This window comes from Pelodiscus sinensis, chromosome 5 (genome assembly GCF_049634645.1).
Source record: "Pelodiscus sinensis isolate JC-2024 chromosome 5, ASM4963464v1, whole genome shotgun sequence".
Taxonomy (NCBI): Eukaryota; Metazoa; Chordata; order Testudines; family Trionychidae; genus Pelodiscus; species Pelodiscus sinensis.
In genome coordinates this window covers 77,740,160-77,765,172 of record NC_134715.1, presented here as the reverse complement: position 1 = coordinate 77,765,172, position 25,013 = coordinate 77,740,160, and the positions used below count along the sequence as shown (strand labels likewise).

The window sequence follows — 25,013 nt, the reverse complement described above, 5'->3', positions numbered from 1 at the left end:
ACAACCTAAAGCCGTTAAGGTATGGTATTGTAGGCATTAATGATTACTCTAGTATTGTTTGTGTAGGAGTTACTAATCTTAAGTTGGTGAATTTGTAGGTACTTTGGTCCCATCACAAAATTCAGCCTTCAGGACAGAAAATTATGAAGAGAAAAATTCTAATACTAAAAACTATAAATAGAAAAGAAACAAGATGTACAGATGAAGGAGATTTTACTGATATAAGTGGAATTAATTTTTAAAGAAAACTGATGGTTAACACAAAGAAATTTGACTGGCTATTACAGTATAGCTTGTATAGTGACATTTTATATTACTTTAATTTTCAGCAAGTAGGTTTGGATATGTTGATTTATCTAGTTATATCCAAGCATTGTAAAATACTAGCCTTAAAGATTAATTGCAAAGCAAAAGTGAAAATCAAGTTAACCTCAAAATGCCTATTCTAAATAGTCTATTCATTGTACAACTATGTTTTAACTAAACTTTTGAAAAATTTCCTCTTTCATTAAAATCCTTCTTTGTTGCTTTTACTTCACTCAAGGTATTCCAGAATGCAACAGTTATGAACTTCTCAAAAAGTGATGTTATCAGATTATTGATTCTGGGATTTCAGCACTGAAAACCAAAGCTCATTAGCTCAGTGTTGGCTGTTTAGATGGACTCACAAATTCAATCTGCAAAAAGAGAGGTACAAAGGTCACTAAGGTGGAAGCTAGGACTGAGGTGGTGGTATACTACTGAAAAACAGGGAATGTGATTTCAGCCATCCAAATTTTTGGATGTCCAAGAGTATCCAAGAGTATTCTCCCAAAAGATATCAGAGTTTTTCTTACATGATACTAAAACAACAGTGCTATAATCCAAATGTGAGATAATGGTAGCATACAGTAAGAATAAGTATGCACTTCAACTCAGAAATAAATGTCATGGGTTTATTTTTGTTGGGATGAATTCTGACCTGAACTGCATGTCTGTGCAAGGGAATAAGAACACACCTTATACCTTATCTGCATGCACACTGATGAAGGACAATCTACACTAACAGTCCTGAAATTAAGCTGGCAAATATCTGGCTCCACTCCCCAATGTGCAAATCATCTGATTCAACCACCTTAGAGCTCTCTTCCTTGTTTCTTAGAGTGATGTTCATCTATTGCTGCATTTTCCAGCTGAACGTTCAGATCATCTCAAGTTAGTATTTGGGGAAAATAATTTTCATGCTTCTTCTGCCTCCACAAGAGGATTCATATTAGCATTGTAAATGAGTATGTTTTTCAAAGTTATGAAGGAGCAGAAAGTATTTTTGGTAGGTGGCTGTCTGGCTATGTTCCCATTAAAATGATTACTTCAATGCTGCTGAGTTTTTATTCAATTATTATATTAGGACACCTCTGGTCACTGAGATGGTATCTTAAATTATTTAAAATTTAAATAAAATAAAACATACTACAGAAAGGTAGCCTCTGTCCATCATTTACATTACATACATGCTTCCATTATAAACCAGATTTTCATCCACTTCCAACTATGTGAGAGAGAAAAGTTCTTTTTAAAGTACTAAGACAATAGCAGATTTTTCTTATGTTCAAATCAAATATTAATTATTGTTATAGGACACTAAAATATCTAAAATATCAAAAAGTAGAAAAGTATTTAGGAACTGCGTCCCTGAAATTGTAAAATTGCATACTTCATACAAACTTTCCCCAAAAGTTCTAAATTAAATATAAAACAGGATTCAAAACACTTACGCGTTTAATAATCATTGTATGGTTCTCCAATTGACAGATGTTTGTGACAAAAAATAATTAGCAGTGAAATGTTTATATGTGAACACTGTTGAAAGAGGGCTGCGAATTAAAAGTAAGAACTTATGGCTAGACAAACTTTCTATATGAACAGGACTGGTGTCAAATATTTAATAAAAGAGGGTTTTTTCCTGCTTACATTAACATTTTAAATGCTGGCACTTGCTACAGCATATTTGGCTCTCACTCAAGATTACAAATTTCAGATGGCAGAATTTCAGCATTTTATTTGTTTATATATGATAAACTTGAAAAACTTGACAAATCAGCAACTCTAACAGGTTGAATAGTTTTGTTGGGTTTTCTTGTTATTGTTTTGTGGTTTTTTTGTTTTTGGCAAATATCTCTGATCCTCATACAAGTTGGACCTCCCTGGTCTGGCACCCTTGGGACCTGAGCTGTTCTAACCAGGGAGTTTTTTGGACCACAGGAGGTCTACACTCCCCTGCTGACTGCACTGGTCCCAGGCTCTGGCATGGGCTCTCCACCCTGTAGCCCCAGGGTCTCCCAGAGTTCCCAGAGGGACCTTGGCAGCTGCCAGCCCTGCTGCCTCAGAGTGTTCCCTGAGGTTCCCGGCTGGGGCCACCTTGCCACTGCTGGCTCTGCAGCGCTGGGGTTCCCCAGCCATGCTGCCACACTGCTAGGGCTTCCCTGCTGCCTCTGGAGATTTCAGCCATCCACCTTCACCAGCCCCACTTCAGCCAGTGAGTTCCCCAGCAGAGGCTGCCTGGCCACCCTGGTCCCACTGCCACTGGGGGTTTTCTTGGTGTTTCTGGCCAGGGATGCCCATCTACTGACTGCCCTTCTGCAACCAGGGATTCCCCGTCCAGGGATGAGACTCCCTGGTCACGTGGCCCAGCTGACACTGGGGGGGTTCCCCGACCAGGGCAGGAGCTCCCAGCCGCTACCTGGCAGGGGCTCCCCAATCAGCTTCCTCCTCTAACACTGGAGGTTCCCCAGGCAGAGCGGGGAGGGCTCCCCAAGATGCCACCTGTCCCAGCCAGGGCTCCCCAGCTTATGCATTGCTCTTGCCTCCAGAACTCTTTGGTATAGCCCTGCAGGACCACAGGTGTTGCTGGACCAGAGAGTCCTGCATTTGGGAGGTTCAATCTGTACTACCTCTTTGCCCCTTACATTTCTTATTTGCACTATAGTCTGTGTTCCAATCCATTTGTAATGTTAGACAAGATCTCTGGACATAAGAAAAATCATGTACTTCTCTTCTTACCCGTGCAAGTTTAAAACTACTACTTTTAAAATGTCTTTTCCCATCTTGGGCATGCAAATTTGACCCTCAAATACAATGTTTTTACAACAAATAGCCTTCAGGCTTTCTCTGTTTTTCTAATTTTTTGACTTGACTTTGCCCTTCTGCCTCTGCTAAACATTTTGCTCAGAGTTTGGAAGTATGCCCTTTTAAAGTTCATTGTCATTGTGTTACTCCTAGAAGAGTCACATTGTGTTGTTATTATTATTATTATTATTATGTTGTTCTTGTACCTAATTTTGCAGTGATTATTATTGCCCAATGGCATGCATACATTTAGTGCCTGTTTTAATTCACCATGGCACTGGATTTGCCTTTGCCACCATATTTTTCGATGTCTGTCAAAATCTCAGATTCCATGCCCTGGTTATTGTTGATTTTTCAGAATAAATGCCTCAGTATAGCTGTCAACCCTCTTCTGGATATCTGCTGCTCTGATTTTTTTAAAACCTACAAATCCTAGCCGGCATAGCCCATAAAAACGTAATGTGATATTTGTCCATCCTTCCACCATAACTAGTAAATTGAGGACAAACCAAATTAATTGAAGGCTGTTTATTATTTGTGAATTCAGATAAGACAATTCTTTTCATATTCCGAGGATGGCAAAAGTGCAAGCAAATATTTTATTTAATGCTTGTATTTTGGTTTCCTAGAACATAAGAACGGCCAAACTGTGTCAGACCAAAGGTCCATCTAGGCCAGTATCCTGTCTTCCATCAGTGGCCAATGCCAGATGCCCCAGAGGGAATGAACAGAACAGGGATTCATCAAGCAATCCCTCTCGTCATTCATTCCTAGACAGAGGCTAGGGACACCATTCCTACCCATCCTGGCTAATATGCATTGAATCTATCTAGGTCTTTTTTGAACCCTGTTAAAGTCCTGGTTTTCACAACCTTCTCAGGCAACCTCCTGGGCCAACCATACACTGTGTGAAGAAAAACTTCTTTTTGTTTTAAACATACCACCTATTAATTTCATTTGGTGAGCCCTAGTTCTTATGTTTTGGGAACAAGTAAATAATTTTTCCTTATTCCCTTTTTCCACACCAGTCATGATTTTTATAGACCATTATAATATCCCCCCTTCATCTCCTCTTTTCTAAACTTAAAAGTCCCAGTCTTTTTAATCTCTCTTCATATGGGACCCTTTCCAAATCCCTAATCATTGGTCCCAATATGGACCTTTGGAAGACATCACTAGTTACCTCTCTCCATTCTGAAAATTTACCATTTATTTCATGCCTTAAAGTATGAAAGCGGCAAGGAGTCCTGTGGCACCACTATAAGGTAGCACAGGACTCCTCACCGCTTTTGCAGATTCAGACTAACACGGCTACCCCTCTGATACTTGAAAGTATGAAAGGTGTTTCAACAACTGTATTTACTATGCTGCTGTAACAGTAAGTATTAATGAACAGAATCAGAGGTAGGCAGTTATGACTACAATGACCAGGACAATGCTTCCCAAAAACAAACCAAAATGATATCACAGTAAGAAAATAAAATTATCTTTGGCAGCATATAAACTGAGGGAATAATTCAGCATAAATCAAACAGCAATAATCAGTAGAGCTGGCTGGAAGTTTTCCAGTGAAATATTTTTTCTCATCACAAAATATTAATTTGTTGATGCCAAAACTATTTGATCAAATTCTCAATTAAAACATATCCTAAAAATGTTTTGAACTTGTTACAATATATAATAAAACAAAAAGTTTTGTTCTTCAGTTTGAAATTGTTTTTAATTTTTTTATTTTTGCTGTATAGCGGTCAAGCAGAATTTAAAAGGTCAAAATCAAAACAAAAAGTAGATTCCCTCAGTCAAAAACATTTTTTGGATTATCAGTTCATGAACATTTTCTGATTATTTTTTTATCCCAATTTGGGATGTGAAAATTTTTTTGAAATCTCAAGCTGTCATATGATGAAAAAAATCCTTTTCTTGTGCAACTCTTATAATCAACAAAAATCCTTCAACAGATGTGTGTGTATGTGAATTTATTTAGACACATATATACAAATAAGTTCAATAACCAAACTAAACATAGCAAAAATCCTTCTTAGCCTGAAGATTCACCCAGACCTCCAAATCTAGTAATGAACACCTACCATTCTTGTGTCCTTCTTTCTTTAGTGTTTTACTAGCAGCAATTACTATGACTTCTCCCCTACCTTCACCTGTGGAAAAAGAGAGGAAAAAAAGAAGCAGGATTTAACCCCTTAGGTATTGAAGAACAGAAAATCTCTCTCCATGCTGGAGCTGATAGATAGACAATAATTAAAATCTGAAACACGTAGCAAGTAGGGCCAGTAATTTCAAACTTGTATGCTTACAAATGGCCTGATTTTCAGAGCTGCTGAACAACTGCAATCCATTTGAGGTTGTAGCCAATTGTATGGGGAGAATGGAGCTTTCAGGCACATAGGGACACCATGCTCACTGTTATACCACTGTATGGGTTGGAGCTGGTTCAAATGTGGATTGCTCAGAGAGGAAGAAAGAGTCATGGCTCCTGGTTACTATGTATCCTTCCAGAATAGTAGCAAGAGAGTCAGCCTTGTACTTCCTAAATGCCAGGACTGCAATTCTGTCTGGCTTTATTTCAGTAAGGTGGGTACGGGAGGTTCTTTGTCCCCTCTCCTCCCCCCCCCCCGCCCTCCCCAACACTGTGCACTTGTAGACAAGCCACACAGACTGGCATTTGTTTTGTTTTTAAGTGTATGATAAGCCAAATCTCCTCCTCAGCATCCAGCCTGAGTAATTGGGCAAAGGAATGAGTAATTCCGTAGCACACCACTTTTTAACAACTGCCTAAGCAACCAATCAAACCGAATCTCTCAGAAATCTGGTAATATCTTATTCACTCAGACCATAGCCAGAGGTTAGCTTACTACAGGTTTACACAGTCATCCATTTGTCAAACCCATGCATTTACAAATCAGGAGTTAGGGCACAAAAATTATAGCATTGGGTTACAAATAATCAAAGTGGGATTATTTTTAATTGCCCTCTGATTTTTGAGGCCTTAGATTGTGTTTTGTTTATGCTTTCTGACTTGTCTCTGCATCCGAGAGTGCTACACAAAATATATGAAAGGTGAGATTCTCCCATAATTAAATGCTTTCAAGAATTGAAGCTTTAAGGAAAAAGCAAAATATCACAAGACTGATCATAATCTTGCACTATTAGCAAAAGGAGTTAGCTAGATGGGTCATTGGTCTGACCCAGCATAGCTATTCTTATCATCTTAAAAATCACAATAATTGGTAACACCAACTTATTCCTATGACAGTCACTATTTTCAAATTAAAAATAGGTTAAAAAATGACCCATTACTGAAAATGGTTATGTTTTGACAAATCTGTAGTGTTCAAAAGAAATGTTTCAACAAAAAATTCCTGAGCAGCTCTATTTATAACACAAGCTCAAATATTTTTCAACCTAATCTAATGGACCAAAGTGCAGACTCATGTTAAGTTGGAAAAACAAAAACAAATACCTAACACTTCAGTGGAAGTCAGGTGGGAGTAGGTGAAGGTCAAATCATGATTTTATTGTTGCTTTACAGGAAGAACCGCCCTCAACAGCTGTGTGAAATAAACACCATCAGCCTTCTACAGGCTCAACTCCAGAACACAAGAACTATGTTCTAGTTCTGGTTCTTGGGTCACATGATTGGATCATTAACCCTTTCATGATATAATCTACACTTTAACATAGAGGAAATTTTGTAGCTATATTTAGGCAAGTAAACTCCACTTGTAAGAAAAATATAGTTAGCTAATTATGGTTTATAATGTTCTTTTCTAGCCCAGTGCAACTATTATCAAACTGCATAACCATGATTTATTTTAACTGCTGTAACGATTAGCAAAGTGTCAGAAACATCTAAGAAATGTTTTTCCTCAGTTTTTATTATTTTTGTAGATGAAGCTAGAAAAAAAACAAATAGAAAATACAGCACAAATCTTCAACACTCAGGTTAATTAACCATTGGGGATTGTGGAGGTTTCTCTTATCACTTGATGTCTTTGCATCAAAACTGAGTGTCTTCCCAAAAAACAGTTGACAACCAGATATTATTGGTGTTAATACAAAGATTACTAAGGTTACATCTAAGACTGCCACTTTTTTTTTTTTTTTTTTAAAAAGGTACACAAATTGTGCTCTGCAATTTGCGTACCTTTTTCTGATTGTTTTTTCAGAAGAGACTTTTCTGAAATATGGCTCATCTACACTGGGCCAAATTTTGGAAAAGCCTCCTCTTTCAGAAGAGCCCTTCTTTCTCGTGAAATGAGGAAGACAGGGCTTCCGAAAGAGCGCATCTACTCTTTCGCAAAAATATCAGAAGAGCGGATGCGTTCCCTGGATGTGGTTCCCCGTAGTCTAGATGTAGCCTAAGTAAAATTATATGTACAACACTGCCTGCTAGTCAGATTTCTTCTGTTTTCCTGCCATCTTGCTTGCCCCACTCCTCAGCAGCCTGACCGATAAAAGAGCTGGGGAGCTGGGAGCCTGGAAGCCCTCACTCCCAATATCTGTGGTTTCCAGGGCTTTCAGCTCTGGGGCAGCTCCTAAGGAAAGATCAAACTCACAGGCAGTTTGGAAGTTAATTTGAGTAGATGCTGTAGAATTGGAGTTGCCAGGGACTCCAGCTCCACAGGTAACTTGGAAGGATAGCTTCCTGCTTGTATGGTTCTCCATGTAGCCCTCCTGGAGAGAGACCATAGAGTCAGGCTACCTGAGTTCACCAAGCTCTAACCAGCAGAGAGGAATGTGGGCAGACATTTGATTAAAAAACACAGGTTGGACCTCCCTAGTTTGGCACCCTTAGGACCTGACTGGTCCTGGATGAGGGATTTTTCCATTCAGGGGAGGTCATTTCAGGGGGCCCTGATGCCCCTCTTCCTGCCTCTCTCTGCAGCCCAGCTGAGCCATGTACCAACTTCCTGCCCCCCCCCCCTCCAGCAGCCCAGCTGTGTTGCTTACCAGCTCCTAGTCCTCTCCTGCAGCCCAGCTGAGTTGCGGGCCAGATCCTGGCTCCCCCCTCTCAGCCCAACTGAGCCACAGACCCACCCCCTCACTCCCACCCCCTGCAGTGTGCAGGGACTCTATGTCCGGGAATTTACATGCTGGACCACTGATGTTGCTGGACAAAAGTATCCTGGATTTTAGAGGTGCAACCTGTACAGATTTCCCTCAGTATCTATTCCACTGTGGAACTAATATTTTTGCCAGTATTCTGAATTTCAAAATTCATAATGCAATGTAAAATCCCTTGACTGTTCAACTTTGCTGTGAAGTACTGTGTTCTACTGAATTTCAGAGACTTACATTTTAATACTGAATCTATCAGGACTCCAGGTTTGAAAATGATGTAATACATGACAGGCCTGTTCACTCAAATGAGAGAGGTAATGTAATCTCTGTCATTTATTCTATTGCCTTTCCCCATTTTAGAAGTATTTCATTCTTTTCTTCGTTGCTTTCTAAAAAGCTAACTATAATCCAAGCCCCAGATTCTGCTAAATATTATTTAACTCATTTAATTGCATTATCTAGGTCATATGAAATTTGGATTCAGAGCTGCATGTCATCACAAATCTAAGGCATCACTGCCTTATTAACTCACCAAGCAGCGTAATCCACACATTGCCAGATACTCATATTCTATGGTGAGAACCTAAGTAGGCTTGAATAGAATATAGACCTCCAGCAACATCTCAAAAAGAAAGCAGAGCACTATATTTTCTCTATAAATCCAGCCAAGCCAGCTAAGAATTTACAAACTTTCATTTAACCAATTGCTGTTCATTCTCTTTAACTGAGACACAGTGCTGTTAAAGCAGATAGCTGATAGCTAAATCATAGAATACTAGGACTGGAAGGGACCTCAAGAGGTCATAAAGTCCAGTACCCTGCTCTCACAGCAGGACCAAGCATCATCTAGATCATCGCTGATAGATGTTTATCCAACCTGCTCCTTAATATCTCCAGTGATGGAGATTCCACAACCTCCCTACATTCTGTAGGCTCAATGGCCTCCAGGAGGAACAAATGCTCCCTCTCATTCTTCCTTTTAGGCCTATAAAACACACTTCACTGAGCTAAACTGCATTCTAATAATAGGCTTTCCTAATAAGTGAGCCTGGAATTGCACTCACCTATATCTAGAGCAGTACACATATTCAGACCCAGTCCTCCCAATTTTTAGTCCTGAATTAAACAGCCACTGAGTCCACAGGGCTGCCTAACTCCTATTAATAATCTTCCACACCTGTACTCTGGAGGATGACAATGTCATTCAAATTGCCCACAATGAAAACTTCCTACACAGCTTAAGAAGCAGTATCTGAACATGTCTAGTAACTGTACAACCCTCTTTGTGGATGACCTTTTTAACCAAACTGCATTGTCCTGCTCTCTACCTGAATGCAGAGACATACAATATTCCATCTACAATTAATGTCACTCCCTGCTACTTCTGACACTTTCTTTGGGCTGAAGTCAAATTTGTATCATAAAGCTTATGAGATACATTTTTCTAACATTTTCTTTCACTATCTCTTTATTACTAGGTTGCTATACCCTGGGGCTACGTCTACACTGGCCCCTTTTCCGGAAGGGGCATGTTAATTTCACCTATCGTAGTAGGGAAATGCGCGGGGGATTTAAATATCCCCCGCGGCATTTAAATAAAAATGTCCGCCGTTTTTTTCCGGCTTTTAAAAAAGCCGGAAAAGAGCGTCTACACTGGCCCCGATCCTCCGGAAAAAGCGCCCTTTTCCGGAGGCTCTTATTCCTACTTTGAAGTAGGAATAAGAGCCTCCGGAAAAGGGCGCTTTTTCCGGAGGATCGGGGCCAGTGTAGACGCTCTTTTCCGGCTTTTTTAAAAGCCGGAAAAAAGCGGCGGACATTTTTATTTAAATGCCGCGGGGGATATTTAAATCCCCCGCGCATTTCCCTACTACGACTCATGAAATTTACATGCCCCTTCCGGAAAAGGGGCCAGTGTAGACGTAGCCTGGCGGATTCCAGAAACAACAAATTCTTAAAAAAAGCTCGTGAGATTTCTAAACAGATTTTGCAGACCCAAGAGGATCATTTTGTTTGGAAAAACATCTGGGGTGAAATTTTAACCCCTCCTGGAGTTAGTGTCAATTTTGTCATTGACTTCTGTGGTGCCAGGATTTCACCCTTGTAGTTTTTGGGTGCTTATATGAAACAAACCTAAACGGAACCTCTTTAGCTTGCCCTTGCACTACAGATTATTGATTATGAAAGCACTCGAGTTTTGCTATTGACCTCACTTTGTGAAGGAGTAAGGTTTATGTGCACCTTTTACCAGAACACAAAAAGAATAATAAATAAATAACAAGAAACAAGGATCAAAAACACAAATCAGGAATTAAATTAATTAACCCATTTAAGAAATATTGCTTTTCTAACTACATCTCCCATGACCACACTAAGGGGGGGGAGGACTTACAAGGACATTGCTAATTCCTGTGAGAAAATTCCGCTATGGACATTAATTTTATAACAGTATTGGAAGAACTTAGAAAATAAGCTACGTTCTGCCATATTCAATGAAACTAAAACACTTAGCATTATCACCTAATCTACAGAGTTAACACATAAATCAATCACCTTTAAAGAGAGGGAAAATAAGATTCATAGAATCATAGAACCATAGAGCTGGAAGAGACTTTAGAAGGTCATCAAGTCCAGTCCCCTGCTCTAGGCAGGACCAATCCCAACTAAATCAACCTGGTCAGGGTTTGTCAAGCCGAGACTTAAACACCTCTAGGGATGGAGACTCCACTACTTCCCTAGGTAACCCATTCCAGTGCATATTGAAACATATTGTTCCCAACAGGAGGTTATGCAAAGCATATGGTTCACTATTTATTATATAAAAGATAACCTAAAGTGTGTATAGCATAATATCAAACTAGCAAACAGTAAAAAAAAAACCAGGGGGTGAACTATTTAAAATGCTTATAAACAGACCAGCTCATCCCCAACGCTGTTTGATTACAATTCATAACTGCAATCAGTTTTAACAGATTGTTTGTGAAACAGGGTAAACTGTTACAATTTAGTTTGCAGTGCCAGAACAGGACATTTCAAATGAATCAAAAAGTCATATAGCAAGTTACCAAAAGCATAAACACTTCAGCAATAGGTGACTGTCATGAAGAAGATAAAAACTGAAATTTACTGGAAGAAAACTGGATCCCTTATCTGACACATGCTTATGACTCATATTACCTTACAGGAGAGATTTTAAAGGTGAACCAAGTTTTGAAACTAATGCGTAAGAAGCAAATAATGAGCATTAAACCTACAATAAGGTATTGAACTGTAAAAAATAAAAAGTAAAAGGTCTAGAATATCAGAACATGTCTGCACAAGTATTTATTTGTCTGTATGTAATCAGTACACCTTGTTTTTGAAAAAGGATAAAAATACAATCTCCAATCCTTGATATATTTTGTTTCAAATTGACGCAAACATTTCATTCAACCAGAAATTATTTTTCCCAACTTTTTTAAAAATTTACCAAGATATCTGAAAAATTTTCATTTCAGCATACCCTACAATTAAAAAAACATTTTGGGAGCTTCAGGTAGCAAGCCAAAAAATCAGTTATTTGAACAGCTCTAATTTAGACAAGACATTTTAGGTATTTCTTTGTGCATGTACATTATCGAGCATCTGGGATTCTGACTTGAGTAGGTGTCTCAGAGACTATTCTGATAGAAATTTATTGTTCTTATTATCCATTATAATGTGAACTGTGCTTTCCTACTACCAGCTGGTGTCTGCAATGAAACCTATATTCTTCTGAGCCTGCTGTACCAGCTTCTGAACTTGCATGGAGGAGCAGAGAAATGGTATGAAAAGGATTGTCATGCAGTAATGGCATGCAGCATGATGACGATTCAGTGATTCATCCTGAAAACCACAAGAAACTGAGAGTATCACCTTGCAATAGTATTATCCATGTGGAAATCATACTTCATTCTGACAAATTATTTGATTTGGCAGGTACATTGTAATGTCCAGCAATTTTATATTGCTTGTCAAAGTATCTCCCCCATCATATTTATATAGAAATGAGACCAAGTTTTCTGAAGAAATGAATTTGCTCTCAAAGTTTCCTTACAAAGTTATGAATGTGTATTACTGCAACTTTTGAACACTAAAAAGGTCACCTCAAAACAATAATCTATAGGATGTCCCAAAATCTTAAATTTGGATTTAGACATTGTCATCCTGTATGGGCAGTAAAAAATTGAATACTCCATTAGTAATCTTTCAAGTACTATACATGAGTTTCCATAATCTGGAACCTTCAAATTTATAGTGTAGTTGATTATATGCATACATTTTCATATAATAGCTCTTCTATTAATTTATTTAACTTTCAGGAATTATAGTCTCACGTGATTAACTTCAGAGTCTTGATCTCAACACTTTCTATGGTGAACTATAATTATGTGGCCAAATTTCACTAACAAGTAAGAGAATTCGTGTTTATACCGTCTATGCTACTGTTTTGATAATCTTCCCCACTCCAATTCTTTACAAAAATACTTTACAGTAACGCTCAAGCAGATATGACTCAGATTATTTTGGAGCACTTTCACATGGTTTGTCTTACCAACAGAGAAAAGGGGAATTCAAAAACAAATTGCTATAAGCAAGCAGTTGTTAAGTTATTTTGTATTCCAATCTGATTGATGAGGTTGCTATCATGGGCAATGTGTGCTTACTTACCACTTGTTATATTTATTCTTGTCCCTTCCTCATTTTGATTTCTTAGCCTGTGGCTATGTCTAGACTATGGAGTTTTTCCAGGATACCTCTGGGAATGCATCTGCTCTTCCAACATTTTTTGCAGAAGAGCAGATGTGCTCTTTCATAAGCTCTGTCTTCCTCGTGCCTCAAGGAAAAAGGGCTCTTCCAAAAGAAGAGGTTTATCCGAAATTTGGTCTAGTGTAGATGGGCCAAATTTTGGAAAAGCCTCCTCTGACAAAACTATCAAAAAAATGTAGTGCAATTTCCGTACCTTTTTCCGATAAAAAGCGGCAGTGTAGACAGTCTCAGAGGCCTAAGAACTGGCTATTGCCTTCCACAGGCATTTTAGTCTGGCTGTTAAAAAGACATGCAGATATCAGCAGAGATGAATTGTCTCTTACTTCACAAGTAGTCCAATGGAATTCATTGAGGAAATTTGTCAAGGTGTACCACTCAATGGCTGTGTCTAGACAGCATCCCTTTTTCGTAAAAGGGATGCAAATTAGACACATCGCAATTGCAAATGAAGCGGGGATTTAAATCCCCCCCACTTCATTTGCATAAACATGGCTGCCGCTTTTTTCTGGCTCGGAGCTTTGCCGGAAAAAAGCGCCAGTTTAGATGAGGATCTTTCAGAAAATAAAGCCTTTTCCGAAAGATCCCTTATTCCTTAGGAAAAGGCTTTATTTTCTGAAAGATCCCTGTCTAGACTGGCGCTTTTTTCTAGCAAAGCTCCAAGCTGGAAAAAAGCAACAGCCATGTTTATGCAAATGAAGCGGGGGGGGGATTTAAATCCCCGCTTCATTTGCAATTGCGATGTGTCTAATTTGCATCCCTTTTACGGAAAAGGGATGCAGTCCAGACACAGCCAATGAGTAAGGAAAGCAGACGCAGGCCCAATATTTTAAAATATATGAAATAAAGCAAGAAAGAAGCTATGCTCAATACTGTATGCAATCTAGGAGGTCCTTTCCACTGTATTTTATCCACAGTCTCTTCATATTAGCTTGGTACAATCATAGCAGCATCCCTCTGAGATGAAGTTTATCTGAGATACAACATTCTGCTCTGTATAGATAACATTGTATTTAAGCGGTTTATTTAAACTAATTTCCTGTTCATTTCCTTTTGGTTTAGTGATCATTGCATTTCCTAACTATTTTTAAATGATTAAAACTGGCGAGTATGCCCATATTCACAAACTTTTCCATAGGCCTTCTTTTCTATAGTGGAACACCACCACCATCAATTTTGTAATATGGGTAAAGCTGAATAGTCACAAAACCCACATTAAGATTCCTTGATAAACAATATGTACCTGGCAAATACCAGAGATTTACAATCTGGTCCACTTACCAAGAGCCCATTCTAGAACGATTACTGGGATTTGCGTGCTTATCTGCCTTTTATGGTAATATAATTACACATAAGAAGATTCAACACCCTCCTCTCAAATGAAGTTAAAGGATTTAAAGACCCTGACATAGCATAGTTACGGACAATATGATTTCATCCCATAAAGGACAAATAATCACATGTATGCTTCTCTACAGTCCTCTCACTCATTCATAGGTACCCAATGCAACCACAGCCATACCCAGAGTCTACATGCAGTCACCAAAAAAATTAAGAGAAAGAGACCGTGTAATTGGAACATATAACTTATTAAAAGTCTCAAATATCTGAGAAACAAGACACATCATTACTATATCCCAGATATATATGTCTTATATTCTTCTATATCACAAGAAATATCATGACAAAAAAAGTCTAAACCTGGTCAAATTCTTAACATGAATGATGGTACTTCTTAGATTAGCAGGATGCTAATATTTATTATGACCAAGGAATGGGACTAACAAGGAAATCTGGGAAAACAATATTTTGAAATTAAAATAAAATTAATTCTGTAAATGCTGTTCTGTAGCTCTAAATTTGTACTGTAACCTTGTTCCAACCACATCATCTAAATTCTCAAAATAGGAATACAAATGTTGAAATGATAAATTGCTCCTTTGATAATGGATTGGCTTTTTTTTAGCTTATTGATTAATAGAAGGTTGACAGACTGCACAATGAAGAATTAATCATTAATTTTGGCAATTTAACATTAATGTTTTTCCTCTTTAAAGTTAATTTAATTCAGCCAATGTAAAAATGTGCTTCAGCAGACAATGGAAAACAAAAAGTATAATGTGGTGCTTAGACTGAGTAGATGGATGCTGACCCTTAAAATAAAAAAAGAAACATTTTAAAAATAACAAGCACAACTATTTTCAAATTGAATGGGCCAAATCCTGAGAAACACTGAGCATTCAGAATTCCCATTAAAAACAATGGAGAAAGTACAGTGCACTTATGTTCTTTTTAAAATTAAAGTTCATCTTTCAATTATTTGTTCTTCTTTCAGGCTATGGTTACACTACTAACTTTTTCTGGAAGAGGAAATGCAAATGGAGCACTCATTTGCATATCTCATGCTCTCATTTGTATATTTTCTTACTATCCTTTTTGAGAAAAAGGTTTCTGCGCAAAAAGAAGTGATCTTGCGCAAAAGGGGGTTTTTGTGCAAAAAGGCACCATCTACATAGCGCTTTTTTATGCAAAAACCTCTTCCACAAAACGGATCCGAAGATAATATGCAAATGAGAGCATGATATATGCAAATGAACACTCCATTTGCATTTCCTCTTCTGGAAAAAGTTTGTAGTGTAGCCATAGCCTTATATAGCCCAGCTCACAATGATGTTAATGGAAAAGCCTGTCATTAACTTCAACCACAATTGGATCAGGCCCCAGAACAGTACTTTCCCTTTAGATACAGAAAGACAAAGCTAAAGAAAATACCCATACAAATGGGCTAACTTTGCAACATCTCTCCATTCATAAATAGGAGGTAAACTATCCCAACTTCCCCAAAGCGCACTACCTGCAGGGTTCCAATAGGGTGCACAGCTCTACCATTTGTGTTGAGACTCCGAGGGTCAGTCTACGCTATGGGGCAAAGTTGAACTAATTTACACAACTCCAGCTACATAAAAAGGTAGCTAGAGTAAAAGTACCTTAATTCAACTCACTGCAGTTTCTACTACATGCTGGGTCAACAGGAGAAACTCATCAACTTCCCCTGTACCTGTCATTCTAGTGGAGTACTAGAGTCAACAAGAGAAAGATTGGTGGTCAATTTAGCCAGTCCCACTAAATTAACCTCCAAGAGACTGATCATTGTGTGTTGCTCCCCAGGTAACTGTAGACCAGTCCTAAGTGACATAACTGTGCTGATTCCATTATTTCTAGAGACAGCCATGGGAGAATTGTGGACACAAACTGTACGGGAATGAGGGAATGACTTTATATAGGGATGGACAGAGAAAGAAACAATTTTTTCCCTTTGATCATGAGAAAAATATGGCTCTATGCCATCCCAGGTTTACAATCTTTGCTTATATTGCTTACACCAAGCCAGTAAAACAGAAAAATCAGTATAAACAAAAAGGCATTGAAATTAATACAGAGCATTTGAATTAATATGAGGTCATCTCGTTTCAGTCATATCCAACTGAACCACTTGTTTTTGAGATCTTAAGGAAGGACAAACGACAGCCACAAAATATATTTTATAACTTTAGATTTTGCTCTTAGTTTTGTAGATTAAATCATAAACACCTCTGGTTCTGTTAGGAGGCTGCTCTAGTCTATGATCACCAGCTGGAAGGATGTAAGGAGGCATAAATTGCAGCCCCACCACAAAACCACCCCACGCTGTGCCAAGCACAATTTTTATGAATTCTAGAATTGAGAAATATAATGTGGTGGGGCCACATTAATCCCTGATATAACATCATTGAATGGCTATACATGTTTTAAAATGTGGAATTAATTAACTGTGCTGTATTACCATCTGTGTGTGTTTGCTGATGAATTTCAAAATGCACATTATTGACAGAGATGGCCTAGAGAACTTCCATTGCTCTCTCCACTTTTAATTTCCATGTTGTTCAGTGCATGGTCTTGTCTTTGGGTATTTGAATATTGAGTGTGATAAAATGTTGTCTCTGCAATATGCATAAATAATTGTAAGGTCAGGTAGAATCATTTTACTTTACAACCAAATACTAATTTCTTCACAGCTTATGCAACATAAACCTGCCTCAGAAGCTATTGGGATTTTTTTTCCATGAAAGAGTGTGATTCCTGTGATATTTTGGGTCAAATCATGAAATCTTTATTCAGTTCTCAGTCAAGCAAGAATCCTATTACCTTCCAAACCCTGGTCTACACCTTGGTCTTTCAAAATAACTCCCCTTATTTCAAAATAACAAGTAGATTATCCACATTAACAAGCCCACTATTTTGAAATAAGGAGCTGGTTATTTCAAAATAATAACTCCTGCTTTCCATGAGGAATAACACTTATTTCAAAATAGTTATTTTAAAATAGCAGCAATGGAGTGTCCACACTAACATTATATCAAAATAATTACTCCCCAGAGTCATTCAGAGTAATTATTCCCCAGTGTTTCCTGATGTTTTAAGTCAAAGTAGCATGTCCACATTAAGAGAGGCTGCCTCGGACTAATTTCAAGGCTTCCCTGTAGTGTGAACACGCTATTTTGAAATAGTTATTTTGGGCATTATTATTTCAAAATAAGTTATTTCAAAATAATTTCCTAGAGTAGACATGCCCCAAGGGAGATTTTCTTGAGGTAATTATCACAAAATTGTATCCTCTGTGGTGTGTATAGATCTTACTATTGGCCTTTATATTTGCATCAGTATTTTATTTGTAAAATTCAATTGGCCACTGTAGTTATTGTTCAGAATAGTAGGTAGATTCTGAAGCCTGGTTATGGCTTCTTTGCACTGTTGGATGGATTAAAGAGGCTGTAATCCAGCCCTAAATTACCAGCAGAGAATTCTTTTCAGAGCCTGCATCTCTCCCCACCTCTCAGGACATAGAACATTTTGGCGTGCTGACCTGATTTTATAGGGCTGATTTATTATAGACTCACCAATGATCCAACTAGAAGATATTTAGGTTCTTGTCCCAAAATCAGGATACAGAGAATGTACAGAGTTCAGTGTGGCCCCTCAGAGTATGTAGCAAGGATGATTTATACTGAGGACAAAGCCAGGTTTAGCACCAAAAAGTAGTAGTACAATTCTATTGGCACCTGCGATACCTTCCCATACAAAATATACTTAAACTAGCATACTGACACCCTTATTTGGAGACACAGCAGGGAAAAACAAAGGCCCAATCTCATCTTGGTATGCCAAGTGAGTTTGATGGTCCAGGTTCCTCGGTCCTCATATGGAAGAGAGATCAGGGTTGAGGGGTGAGCAGGGGCGGATATAGGGCAGGGCGAGCGGGGTGGCCGCCCTGGGCCCCGCGCTTCAAGAAGCCCCATGCATGCGCCATGTCAAAGGGGGGGCCCTGTGAAATTGTGCTGCCCTGGGCCCCTCATCTGCCCCTGGGGTTGAGTAGCTAAGCTGTATTGCAAAAGCTGAATTGATAGCTAAACAAAAGAGAACCTGAAGCTAAAAGAAGGATCACTCCACTTGATGGTTTGTTTTCTTACTGGGTCTTGGTACCATCCTGAATATTTACATGCCCAAATCTTATTTTCTCACCCAGATAAATATTAGGGTCCATGTACTCTATAAGATAGCACATTCTTAATATTAATAATATATCCATACATATGAATGCTGATTATCTCATTTACAAAAAAAATTACCTTTTGCCTTAACCATTCTTTCTATGCAGTGTAATTTGTCATTTACAGGTATGTACCAGAGTTTTGGTAAATATATTCACTTTTCCAAAGTAAAAAGGGTAAGCCATAAGCCATTTATCTATGCAAACAAGTTTGCCAACTTGCCCTAGCTAACCTTACAGGATACAGGGCTATAGGTTCCTTGATTAGAGCCAAATATAATGAAGTAATATCTACAGAATATTACCATTCATGGTGGTCATGTTCCTAACACCACCACAAATGGTAAAATCCATGAATACTGGAGGCAGGGGGAAGTGAAGTTGAGTGCTTTCTTTCCCCGTGGCTCCTGGTCTTCATGGTAAGCTCCCTGCAGCTCCCAGCCAAAGTATGGAGTGAGGAGGCTGACTACTGTTGCTGCACCATAACAGGCCCTCCCAAGGTTTCATCTCTTCCCCCCACAGCCTGGAGGATGGGGTGCAATGGGGTGGCAGGGGAGAAGGCAAGAAGGGGCAGGGCTTGAGAATGGGAAAGATCTGCACAAATGCAAAACTGTGAATAGCAGCTCTGTGAATTGCGAGGGTCTCCTGTATTCAATAAAAAATATAAGCCAAAATAATATAATTAAGCTAATCAAAGAAAGCAGATTATATAATACATAAAGCTAGTAGACTAGATCCATGTTCTATATTTACAGGGAGAAGGAGGATCATGATGGGAGGGGGAGAAGGTTCAGAGGTACCAATTCTCCAGTGCGCTAGTGTCAAACCCTAATCTGGTGGCATAAATTAAAAGACCTAGGCAGCAGATCTAAATGGCACCAAGGCTGGATTTCAGGAAATGTCTACACTGCAACACTATTTCTGCATACCAGAGTATCCCAAATAGCTATCTCGCATCTTCACAGCAAGTCTGTTATTTCAGGCTCATTATTCCAATATTCCTGTAAACCTCATTCTACGAGGAATAAGGGATGTTTCAGAATAGCACTCAATTTAAAAATTTGGTGCTGTGTAGACAGTGCCAAATGATAAAAAAGTTATTTTGAAATAACTCAAATTGCATATCTTATTTAGAGTTATGGTGCAATTTAAGTGCACCCTCAGAATCTCACCACTTCTACACCAAGCAGAGCTCTGCTATATGCCAACTTCTCCCCCATTCTCTAACACAGAGGTAATACCTTGTTTTGAATAATCTCATTGTTTTCAGTGGGATTACTGAGGGAAATCAGCACTACACAGTGAAAGGATGGCAGATTCAAGCCTTAAGAAATTCAAAAATGCCTTCACAAGAGTAATAACACTGCCTTTATCAATGAAGCATTTCATTCATTGCAATACACAGAACGCATTTTATCAATATCTCCATGTGCCTTATGTTGTTCTGGTGAAACTGAAAGTGCTCTTAAAATATGCAATTTGTAATTGATGCAATGCTTATCTTATGGACAAGCATTTCAACCTGTCACCATTACAGCAGAAGTACCTTGAGATATATGGGTCTAGAAAATATTCTACTGACCCGAGAGGAAATAAATATATGTGTGCTTAACTAGGACACAGGATTGATGGGAAAACAGGAACTGTTGTGCTGACAGCCCTTTTGCTTTGTGAATATGAGTCGAGCCAAGGATCTTAGTCCAAAATGTTTAAAAGAGGCTGTTGATTTCCTTCAGGACCTTAGAAATGCTCTGGTGTATTTTTTTTCTTTACTAGTGACACTTCAGCACTTGTACTCTACATTTCATAAAGCATAAATATAGCAGTGGGGCATTGTTGGCACATGATGGCATATATTACATTGGTGGATGTGCAGGAGAATGTACCAGTGACAGTATGGCTGATCTGGTTAGGTCCTGTGATGGTGTTGCTGGTGTATATATGCGGGCAGAGTTGGCACCGAGGTTTGTTGCAAGGATTGGTTCCTGAGTTCGAGTTATCATGGTGCGATGTGTAGTTGCTGGTGAGAATATGCTTCAGGTTGGCGTGATGTCTGTGGGCAAGGACCGGCCTACCTCCCAAGCCCTGTGAAAGCGAGGGATCATTGTCCAGGATGGGTTGTAGATCACTAATGATGCGTTGGAGAGGTTTTAGCTGGGGACTGTAGGTGATGGCCAGTGGTGTTCTGTTGGTTTCTTTCTTGGGCTTGTCCCGTAGCAGGAGGCTTCTGGGTACACATCTGGCTCTGTCAATCTGTCTCCTCACTTCCTCGTGTGGGTATCGCAGTTTACAGAATGCTTGTTGAAGATCTTGTAGGTGTAGGTCTCTGTCTGAGGGGTTAGAGCATATGCGGTTGTACCTCAGTGCTTGGCTGTAAACAATGGATCGTGTGGTGTGTCCGGGATGGAAACTGGAGGCATGCAGGTAAGTATAGCGGTCGGTAGGTTTTCGGTCTAGGGTGGTATTGATATGACCATCACTTATTTGTATCGTGGTGTCCAGGAAATGGACCTCCCATGTAGATTGGTCCATGCTGAGGTTGATGGTGGGGTGGAAGCTCTTGAAATCATGGTGAAATTCTTCCAGAGTCTCCTTCCCATGGGTCCAGATGATGAAGATGTCATCGATGTAGCGTAGGTAGAGAAGGGGTGTAAGTGGACGAAAGCTGAGGAAGTGTTGTTCCAGGTCAGCCATAAAAATGTTGGCGTATTGTGGGGCCATGCGGGTGCCCATAGCAGTGCCACTGGTCTGGAGGTATATGTTGTCACCAAATCTGAAATACTTGTGTGTGAGGATAAATTCACAGAGTTCAGCCACCAGTTGTGCTGTGGCATCATCAGGAATACTGTTCCTGATAGCTTGTACTCCATCTGCATGTGGGATGTTTGTGTAGAGAGCCTCTACATCCATGGTGGCTAGGATGGTGTTTTCTGGAAGATCACCTATGCATTGTAGTTTTCTCAGGAAATCCGTAGTGTCACGAAGGTAACTGGGAGTGCTGGTGGTGTAGGGTCTGAGTAGAGAGTCCACATAGCCAGACAGTCCTTCAGTAAGAGTGCCAATGCCCGAGATGATGGGTCGTCCGGGATTGCCCACAGACAACCCGCCAACCTGAAGCATATTCTCACCGGCAACTACACACCGCACCATAATAACTTGAACTCAGGAACCAATCCTTGCAACAAACCTCGGTGCCAACTCTGCCCGCATATATACACCAGCAACACCATCACAGGACCTAACCAGATCAGCCATACTGTCACTGGTACATTCTCCTGCACATCCACCAATGTAATATATGCCATCATGTGCCAACAATGCCCCACTGCTATATACATCGGCCAAACAGGACAGTCCCTACGTAAAAGAATCAATGGACACAAATCTGATATTAGGAATGGCAACATACAAAAACCTGTAGGGGAACACTTCAATCTTCCTGGACACACAATTGCAGATCTAAAAGTAGCCATCCTGCAGCAAAAAAACTTCAGGACCAGACTTCAAAGAGAAACTGCTGAGCTACAGTTCATCTTTAAGTTTGACACAATCAACTCTGGATTAAACAAAGACTGTGAATGGCTTGCTAACTACAAAAGCAGCTTCTGCTCTCTTGGAATTCACACCTCCAGATCAGCTGCTAGAAGTGGGCCTCATCCTCCTTGATTGGATCTACCTCGTCATCTCCAGCCTGATCCTGACCTGCATATTTATTCCTGCCTCTGGAAATTTCCACTACCTGCATCTGACGAAGTGGGTCTTTGCCCACGAAAGCTTATGCTCCTACACTTCAGTTAGTCTATAAGGCTGTGTCTAGACTGCAGGCTTCTTTCGAAAGAGCCTCTTTCGAAAGCATCTTTCGAAAGAGGCTCTTTCGAAAGAGCGCGTCTAGACTACAATGCGCGGATCGAAAGATCGATCCGCTATTTCGAAAAAGAGCGTCCAGACTGCCGGACGCTCTTTCGAAATTGAAAGCCACCCGGAACTGCTTCTGCCAGGGCATGGGGGCAGCATTTCCTTCCGGGTGCTGCCTGCCTGCCCTTTGCAGAGACGCGTGGTGAGAGGGACACTCCTGAACACCCGTTGCTCTGCTCCTGCAGCTGCCTTTGCTGTCCCTTGAGGAATTTTGCAAGGCACTGCAGTGCTGCTTTGGAGTGCTCAGCTTCCTGGGACACCCCAGCAGCTTTTTTCTTTTGAGGTTTTTCTGCTTGCGGACCCTTATTTTTGGCATGGAGCCAGAGCTGCCCCTGGGCAGGCGAGGGCCCCACACCACCATACTGCAGCTGTTGCTGCATCTTCGTGAGACAATCATGAGGCTCCTTCCCGAGCTGGACCCAGACCAGAGGGACGAGGGGTTCCCCCGTCCGGCAGCCACACTGCCCTTGCCTCCGAACTTTTTCGTGGACAGGCGTGTTTGGAGGTTTGACACCAGCTCTGACTGGTGGGACCGGCTCGTGATGGAGATCTGGGATGACCAAGACTGGCTACGCAACTTCCGCATGAGAAAGACCACTTTCCAGGAGCTCTGTACCTGGCTCGCCCCTGCTCTGCAACGGCAAGACACCCACCTGCGGCCCGCCATCCCCCTGGAAAAGAGGGTCGCCATTGCCCTCTGGAAGCTGGCAACCCCCGACAGCTACCGCTCCGTGGGACACCAATTTGGAGTGGGGAGATCTACTGTCGGGGCCGTCTTGATGGAGGTAAGTCATTGTCTGGGGACAGTCACAGTTTGGGGTGGGGGGAAGGGAGACTGTCAGGAAGGGCCAAGTCGAGTGGGAGTGGGAGTGGGAGTGGGAGGGAGCTCCTCCACTCACCCTGAATTGGGGGGGGGAGGGTTCTGAGGAGGGGATTCCCGGGCTGTTTGAGAGGGAAGGTGGGCGGTGGGTTCTCCTCCTAAGACATAAGGCACCCCTTCTAACACTTTGTTGTCTGTCTCGTTCTGCAGGTGGTGAGGGCCATCAATTCGGAGCTGCTCAACAGGCTCATCTGTCTACCGGATCTGGACAGCGTCATGGCTGGCTTTGCTGCCCTCGGCTTCCCCAATTGCGGAGGAGCGCTCGATGGGACACACATTGCCATCCGTGCACCGCCCCATCGAGCAGCCCAATTCATCAATCGAAAGGGCTACTTTTCTATGGTCCTCCAGGCCCTGGTCGACCATCGTGGACAGTTTTCAGACATTTGTGTTGGGTGGTCAGGGCGGGCACACGATGCCCGCATCTTCAGAAACTCGTACCTGTACCGGAGGCTTCAGGCAGGAACACTTTTCCCCCATCGCCAGTTTGCGGTTGGGGATGTGCACATGCCGGTGTGCATAGTGGCTGATGCCGCCTATCCCCTGATGCCGTGGCTGATGAAGCCCTACACCGGCCACCTGGATGCGAGCAAGGAGCAGTTTAATGCTCGCCTTAACCGGGCTCGCAACCAGGTGGAATGTGCGTTTGGACGTTTAAAGGGCAGATTCCGGTGCTTGCTCACACGCCTCGACATGGGGGAGACCAACATCCCCGAGGTGGTGGCCGCGTGTTGCGTCCTCCATAACCTCGTGGAGAGGAAAGGGGATGCCTTCCTACCAGGGTGGGGGAGAGCTGCTGATGGCCAGGAGAGGCTCTTTGCCCAGCCCCGGACAGCTGCCATCCGCCAGGCTCACCGGTCTGCAGTTGGCATCCGGGAGGCCCTCCGGGAGCAATTCTCCAGTGGAGGCCACTGAGTGCACTGAGGGGCTTCTGCCTGGGGACTGGGCCCTGGCCCCCAATAGAAGCTTCCCTCCACAACCCATCTCCTGACCCAGTTTGGACACATCACTTACACCAGGGTGTGTTTCAAAATAAAATGTTCTCTTTACTTATTTATAATTTTGTACATATTATCCAACGTGGCAAAATAACAAAAAAAAATTTCATTTTTGTTGTTGCCAAACTATATACAATAAACAAACAGTTCCTTTAACCCTTTGTGTGTGCTTAATAAGTGGGGTGATGGGGGTGATTGAAACCTGGAGGGGGGAAAGGGACTGGAAACCTGGAGGGGGGAAGGGGATCAGGTTGAACGGGGCTTGGCAGATTTCCCTTTCCTGCCTGGGCCTCGTGTTTGGGGTGCTCCCCGGCTACGGGATCGGGTGATGTACCTGTCGGTTGGCTGGCTGCTGGGGGGCTCTTGGGACGTGGAAGCCTGGGGGAGAGGAGGGCCAGGGGGAGAGAGGGGCTGGGGAGCTGGGGGGGCTGGGGGAGAGGGAGGTCCAAGGGGGGAAAGGGCTGCTGTTGTGGAAGGGGGGTTTGGTGGGGTGGGGTCATGGGGTGCTGGAGGAGCAGGACCAGGCACAGCAGCAGGCAAGCCGCTGACCTCCCTCAGGGTGGCGTACAGCACCGTGCGCTGCAGGACCAGCTCATTCATGAGCCGATCACGCCACCGCTCCTCTGCCTCCACCCTCTGTAGCAGGATGGCGTTCTGCTCCTGCACA

At 41.3% G+C, this 25,013-nt stretch overlaps 1 long non-coding RNA gene across 1 annotated transcript in view; it reads right to left on the bottom strand.

The window, feature by feature from the left end:
- LOC142829455 (uncharacterized) overlaps positions 1–25,013 on the bottom strand; it is a 111,853-nt gene that overhangs the window by 4,122 nt on the left and 82,718 nt on the right. The window contains exon 2 of the long non-coding RNA XR_012903871.1: positions 5,193–5,261. This is a non-coding gene — a long non-coding RNA (uncharacterized LOC142829455). The remainder of the gene's footprint in view (positions 1–5,192; positions 5,262–25,013) is intronic.